General features: G+C 32.4%; 1 pseudogene; it reads right to left on the bottom strand.

Annotated features, from left to right (window-relative positions):
• Nucleotides 1–205: 205 nt before the first annotated feature.
• LOC146883673 (uncharacterized) lies at nucleotides 206–4694 on the bottom strand (annotated as a pseudogene).
• Between the last annotated feature and the right edge of the window lie 2272 nt (nucleotides 4695–6966).

Below are 6966 nucleotides of genomic sequence, written 5' to 3'. Positions count from 1 at the left end.
AGTTGCTAAAGTAGTGGTAATTTGATCGCCTAACGATAGCGATATCAGTAGCTTAAAACTAATAAATTAGGATGTTCCACCCTAGTGTTCAAAACAGATAACAAATGTATAAAATATATTAATACAGTCTTACAAATGATCGGACTATATAAATATATCAATTATACATACCAAACATTTCTAACTCTAAACACAAGCTAACCACTTACAACAACTTCCCACTGAAACCTCTTTCCGACCTAAAAAATGGCTCTTCAACCTCCAGAGGTACCTCTGAAACTGCAACCACCACTACTCCCACCTACATACAACACAAGACAGAAACACAAAAGAAAAGTAAGCTAATGACTTTTAAAGAATTTTCTTAAATCATATAATATTGGTATATATAAAAATTACAGACAAACAGATATTCACATACATATATTTATAAACTACGACTCAACTAATCTCGATACATGCATTGAGGTCGGATCTAGTCAGTTTTGCACTTGTAGTTGCATCTCATACTCTGCAAAGCGATAGATTAAGAGTGAAAACTCTACCACACACAAGGTTAGTCTATTAACACCTATGGTCAAGGAAAAACCCCTAAGCCAGGACCTCTTGTTCCTCTCACCACATACCCCATTCCTCTCTGCTTAAGAATTTGAATGGTTATTAGAGCGTCAAGATAATTGCCAAGAGAATCCTACCTCAATGCATACATTACCACAATCACTACTAATCCTCCTTCGGTTAGCATCAACCAATCTTAACTTAGTCACATATAAATAATCTCATATCATATACTCATCAATCATAATAATTAAAAAGCTTCTATAACCGTAAAAATAAAATTCAAATCAATTAAGAATGCAAGTTTCAAGTTCGTACTTATTCGCCCAACTAGTAGCACTCGCCCAGTCACTGGCCTATGCTTGCCCAATGAGTAGCACTCGCCCAGCCATTGGTCCAGGTCTGAAATTTCCTAACTTGGAAATTCGCTCAGCGAGTAGCACTCGCCTAGCTACTAGCCCATGCTCGCATAGTTAGTAGCACTCGCCCAACCAGTGGTCCAGGTCTGGAAGTTCCTGACTTGGAAATTCACCCAGCGAGTATTACTCGCCCAACGAGTTTGCGAATCTGCATAATTTTGCAGATTAGTGTTCTGCATAATTCTACAGATCAACTCATTCGCCCAACGAGTAGGCTCGCCCAGCGAGTAAGCAAATCTGCACACTTTTGCAAAAACTGATTTAAGCAAAATTATACCTATTCAACCAATCCATACAACTCCAAAACCTCTGTAGAGACTATTCGAGTATCAAACATTAATTCTATCAAAATATTCACATAATTGCATCCAATTGCACCTATAACATACAATTTTTCTCAACCAATAGATAAAACCTAAGTATTTATAGTTTTCAAACATCAAAACCTAGTTCACATATGAAACACATCAGTCAATTACAGAATAATCATACAATAACATTCCTAACAGGTTTGTGAGACATGATAGATATTAGCTTCCCTTACCTGGTATCCTACTTAAACAATTCTATATATGTCAAACGTCTTTAACTCCACAGGATACTCTATCTACACATAGAAACATCACAAGAACGATCAGGACATACCATTATGATCACTGATCAGCAGAGACTCGTACTGATAAATAAAACAACGCATAAGCGGAAGAGGTCTTACATGCAACAAAAAATAGAAAAGACCAAAAAAGAGAGCGGAAACTGAACTTATGCGAATAGAGAAACTGATTGGTCCAAATTGAAGAGCTCACCCGAGAGGATCAATCCTACGGTCTCGGTTCTTCAATCAGAGGACCTGAAAGACAAAACACTTAGAGCGAAGTCAAAGAGCTCTAGAAAAGTGGTTTCTAGAGAGATAATGTGTTTTAAAATAATGAAACTCGTTTATAACAATTATATTTATACTAAAACCTTTTAATCTTTTAATATTAAAATAATCGAGTTTCACTATTTTTAAACCACTATCACTTCTAAAATACCATTTTCTAGGGTTTTACATTGACGGTCTAACATAAATTTATACTTGGTAAACAATCGAAAAAAGTTTTTTTTTCCTGTATTTATATCTGACTTTTATGAGATGTAAAAACTCTAAAATAATATAGATAGAACGTCTATTTTATGTTAATAAATGTGGTTTTTATATTCCTTATATATATATTGCGTTGTTTGCATGGTAGTCAAAATCAAGATCCTACTCAAGATCAGAAAGAAAAATATAAATCGTAAATCGGAAGATCATAACACGGATATTAAGATCCTACAAATTTTATTGTCACTCAAAATTCATAAGTAAATTTAATAATATATGAAATAAAAGAGCACATCACTAGGTGCAAATCAATATCCAACGTATATAGCAATAACAAAATAATGATTCTTCTAAACCAAATAGTCTTCTAAGTTAAATTCACAATCTTCAAGTCCATCATTTCTATCTCCTTCGTCATTCAAATCAGCCATATCTAAGTCTTGACTATGTAAAGTTTCATCTTCTTCAACTTCAACTAGAATCAAGTTCTCATCCAAATCCAATGCTTCATTTTGCTCATGCTCATCTTCCATAATCCACTCTTCATCAGATGAACAATCATCAATGTTAATTCGAGTTGGTTTTCTTGTTTGTTTCTTCTTGACTAATTATGAATTAGCCATAACAAAAACAACATCATTCATTGTGCTTTTCTTTAGCCTATTTCTTCTCTTTTTATGGACCTAAACAAATGCAAAGACAAATATGATAAGCGAGCACTACTAGTAATTTATTATAGAGATATATTCTAACATTAACTTATCATCTCAAAGGAACTTCAATTACGCTCACATTCGGAGGAGCTACATGTCAAGCTTAATACATGAATCGCAAATTTTTGGAGTTCAGGATATTCATCACCATAAGACTCCCACCAATCTGCTAGAGTCTTTAAATTAATTGACCTAGTAAACAAGGGACATCTAAAACATTTTGCTCGTTTTCTAAAATCATCAATTTGAACATCAATGAGAGTGTGTTCATCCTCATCCTCGACCATCCTGGTTATACATTCCATCAAACCTCGTTTCACTTCCAAATCTGCTTTAAATCTGGGACGATAATGCATTTGAAGGTTAAGAAAATAGCTTGCAGCATGCAAAGGCCTATGGAGTTACTTGTCCCACCTTTCATCAATGATGTTCCACAAAGGCAAATAACTAACCAAAATACATTACATTGAGTTAGTTTTCTATTAACAAATATAAATAGTTAGATAACTAATACCTTTTTTTTTACAGCATTGAAAGTCTTTTGAATCTTCTCCTTTGCTTGATCCATTGTTTCATAAATGAATCCCATGGCTGGCTTTTGATCTGAATCAACCAATCGAAGCACTTCAATTAAAGGCAATGCACCCTTCAAACAAGTTATTATATTCTTCCAAAACTCTTTATCTAAAACAACATCTTCAACTATTTTACCATCATTGGTTTTAGCAAACTTGCTAGACTTCCACTCATTGCTAGTAAAAATTTTAATCAAAGCTCCTTTATTCTCATGTAGGCATCCTAATGTCAGGTACAATGTAGCGAAACGGGTAACACCCGGCCTCACCAAATCCTTTCCTTTTGTGAAATGTTGTAATAGACAAATTAGAGAAGATTTTGAATAAATAAAGGTAGTAATTTGTTTACCTTTTGGAATTGCCTCCTCGTGAATGGGGATCTTCTTTTCATAATCTTCCAACATTAAGTCGACACAATGTGCAGCACATGATGTCCAAAATAGCCTTTTTCTCTTTGTCATTAACAAGTGACCAACAGCTTTATAGTTTGCAGCACTATCGGTGACAACTTGAATGACATTTTCTTCTCCCACCTCTTCGAGAATGTTATCTATCATCTCAAAAACTTTCTCAACTATTTTAGATATTGCATAGGCATTTATGGACTTCAAAAACAAAGTTCCCTTTGGGTTGTTCACCCCAAGAAGTTTATTATCATCCTTCTTTTCTTATCAGTCTAGTCATCGATCATAATAGTACACCCCATTTTTTTCCATTTATCCCTATGTGCTTGCAAAGAAAGGGATGTATTTTGAACTTCCTCCTTCAAATATTTAACTCTGATCTCACGATAAGATAGAGGCTTAAATCCAAGACCATGTCTTAAAACCAAGTCAAGCATAGCAATGAATTCTTCACGTTTTGCCTCATTGAAAGGTATAGCATTGTTGTAGAAGAATCTAGCAATTGCTTGACAAACTTCCTCTCTCATACCTTTCTTAAACATATTGTTGATGGTAGTTTATGTACCAACTAGTTTCTTCTTAAAAATATTTGTAGGACTCGAAGCTTCACTATTTTTTCTTTTCTCACTAGCTTCTATTGTTTCCTCCTCCATATTTAGCATTGATTTCTTGTTTAAATTTTATTGCAAACCAACAACAATTTTCCAGATCTCTTTCTTCACTTCATTAGTAACATCCTTGCAAGCACCAACATCCTTTTGAGTACCAGCCAAGTGATGCTTCAATCGATAAACTCCCCCTGTTACTACCTTCTGATAGTATTTGCATTGCAGCTTTCTAGTATCCCCACCAACAGAATTACAATGCTTCCATGCTATATCACTCCTATTTTCTGGGGCATTTTTTGGAGCCACTGGTATAGAAGGTTTTGAAGTCATTTTAATAATGCAAAAGTGGACTGTAGTTTGGATGTCATGAACAGTGTAAGTTGAAAAATTAGTATGGTGATGGTGTGGAAGAAACAAAGGGAATGGACGTTTGGGTACACATAGTGAAAAAATAAAGAGAATAAAGGGAATGGTAATTTTGTTGTGCAGTACAGTAGTCTGTGTCATGTGTGTTGTGGTAGTTATATTGTTTATAAAGAAGAGGGAGGTAGTTTTTCTAATCTTAGCAAAAGGAGGGAATTAGTGATTTTTAATTGTAAACAATGGCGGCAAGGAGAGAATTAGTAGTTTTTTAAGGTAAACAATCACCGTCCCACTTTCTAATTTTGGGAATTAGTGATTTTTAATTATAAACAGTGGCAGCAAAGAGAGAATTAGTAGTTTTTTAAGGTAAGTTGTCTCGTTTTTTTTTTTATTTTCTTAATCTTTAAGGAGCAGATTTTTTAATCCTAATAAAATATTTTCTTAAATTTTAAGGAGCAGATCTTTTAATCCTAATAAAATATTTTTTTTAATCTTTAAAGAGCAGATTTTTTAATCCTGATAAAATATTTTCTTAATCTTTAAGGAATTCTTAATTTTAATAAAATATTTTCTAAATCTTTGAAGAGTAGATTTTTTTAATTTAATAAAATGAGGGAAATAATAAGGGTTATTATCCCACTGTTTTACTTTTTTTTAAGTTAGATGTCACTATTTTTAATGTAAGAGAGAGGGGGACAATAACCTTTTTTAAAAAAGTTACTTTTACCTACAGCTGTGGGTTTTACGGTGCTGGTTTTTACTTTTCAGAAACACTAGGCTTTTAAAATTGGGATTTGGAAGTTTAAAGATTAGGTTAAAGATTTATGGATTTTAGAAAACATGTTTGTTTCATTCGTGAGAGGCTGCTGCTGCGAGATGCGAAGCTTCTGTGAGATGCGAAAGTCACCGTCGATGTTGCCATGAGACCTGACGCTGCAAGAGTCATAGAGGGTGTTGTTGTTGTTGTTGTCACTACCACCACAAGGTTTATCTACTCATTTTTTTCCTCATTGTTGGAAGGGATTAGCACTGTCGCGATTGGAAGGGACTACATCGCCAGAATCGCCGCTCCCAGCCGAGTTGTGATTTACAATGGCAATCCAACACGATTCGTGAAGATCGCGCATTTTAAGTGGAGCGAGATCGGAGAGGACAAAAGATCATAGACTCGTACGGTCTTATGTTTTGGATCGCAATTTTGACAACTATGGTTGTTTATAATTTTATCAATGTTTAGGTGCTTTGCTAATTATAAGTATAAGTAGTCTTTTAAGTTTGGTTTAAATGAGTTTCTCTAATAGTGCTTATATTAATGATTAACCAAAGTCAAAATTTACCTAAATGTAGTATTGATACAATGAATTGGGTTTGAGTTTATGCTTGGACTACTATTAATATATTTGAACACCGAAAGTTTCTGAATGAAAGTTTTTTTTGGCGGTTTAGAAAAGATAAAAGGAATAAAATAATTTTAAAAAATGAAAAGCAAAAATCATTTTTTTAATTAAGGAACCAAAGAGAAATCTAATTTACATTGTAAAATAATTATTTAATTTAATTAAGGAACCAAAGAGAAATCTAATTTACATAGTAAAATAATTATTTAATTTTTTTATAGAAATACTTTGTTGAGTTGATGCATATTTTGATCAATTATCTTCTTATCTACTTTGATCATTTGTGGGGTGTCGGCCACAATTTGTTTGCATAAATAAGATCCAAATTTGTATATTATATATATTTTGGTACAAATTTTTCTTACATGTTACTGTAGTTGCTATTGTACTATAGTTTTAACTTATATATTTTATTTGAAAATTCATAGTACCATAATTTTAAATGATTAAAATTAAAAAAGGAAAAACTATAAATTAAGAATCTAAAATTATTTTAGTACTTTTTAAAATTAATTGAATTACACTCATTTTTTTTTATTCTTATAATGATTTTCTTTGTGGGGACGACGGTTGCGTAGAATTTCTTCGATCATTAAAATTTGTTTACAAAAGTTAAAAATAAAAATTTCAATATTTTTTAAATTACATGAAATAATTCTTACAAACAATTCAAAAATAAATTAATTTTAAATTATAGAAAAATCAACTTCATTTACAAAAAAATTTCATATTCCATTTATTAATTATTCTTAGAGATATAATTAGAGGATGAAAAATATTGTTTGTCACTATTTATTTACTGTTCATAAGATGTCATTTCATGTCAAATCAACTTGACTCGT

Source organism: Vigna unguiculata, chromosome 9, assembly GCF_037176805.1.
Source record: "Vigna unguiculata cultivar grain cowpea cultivar isolate G323 ecotype 2 chromosome 9, ASM3717680v1, whole genome shotgun sequence".
Lineage (NCBI taxonomy): Eukaryota > Viridiplantae > Streptophyta > Magnoliopsida > Fabales > Fabaceae > Vigna > Vigna unguiculata.
The sequence above is the reverse complement of the archived record's forward strand: the minus strand, read 5'-3'. Positions and strand labels throughout refer to the sequence as shown.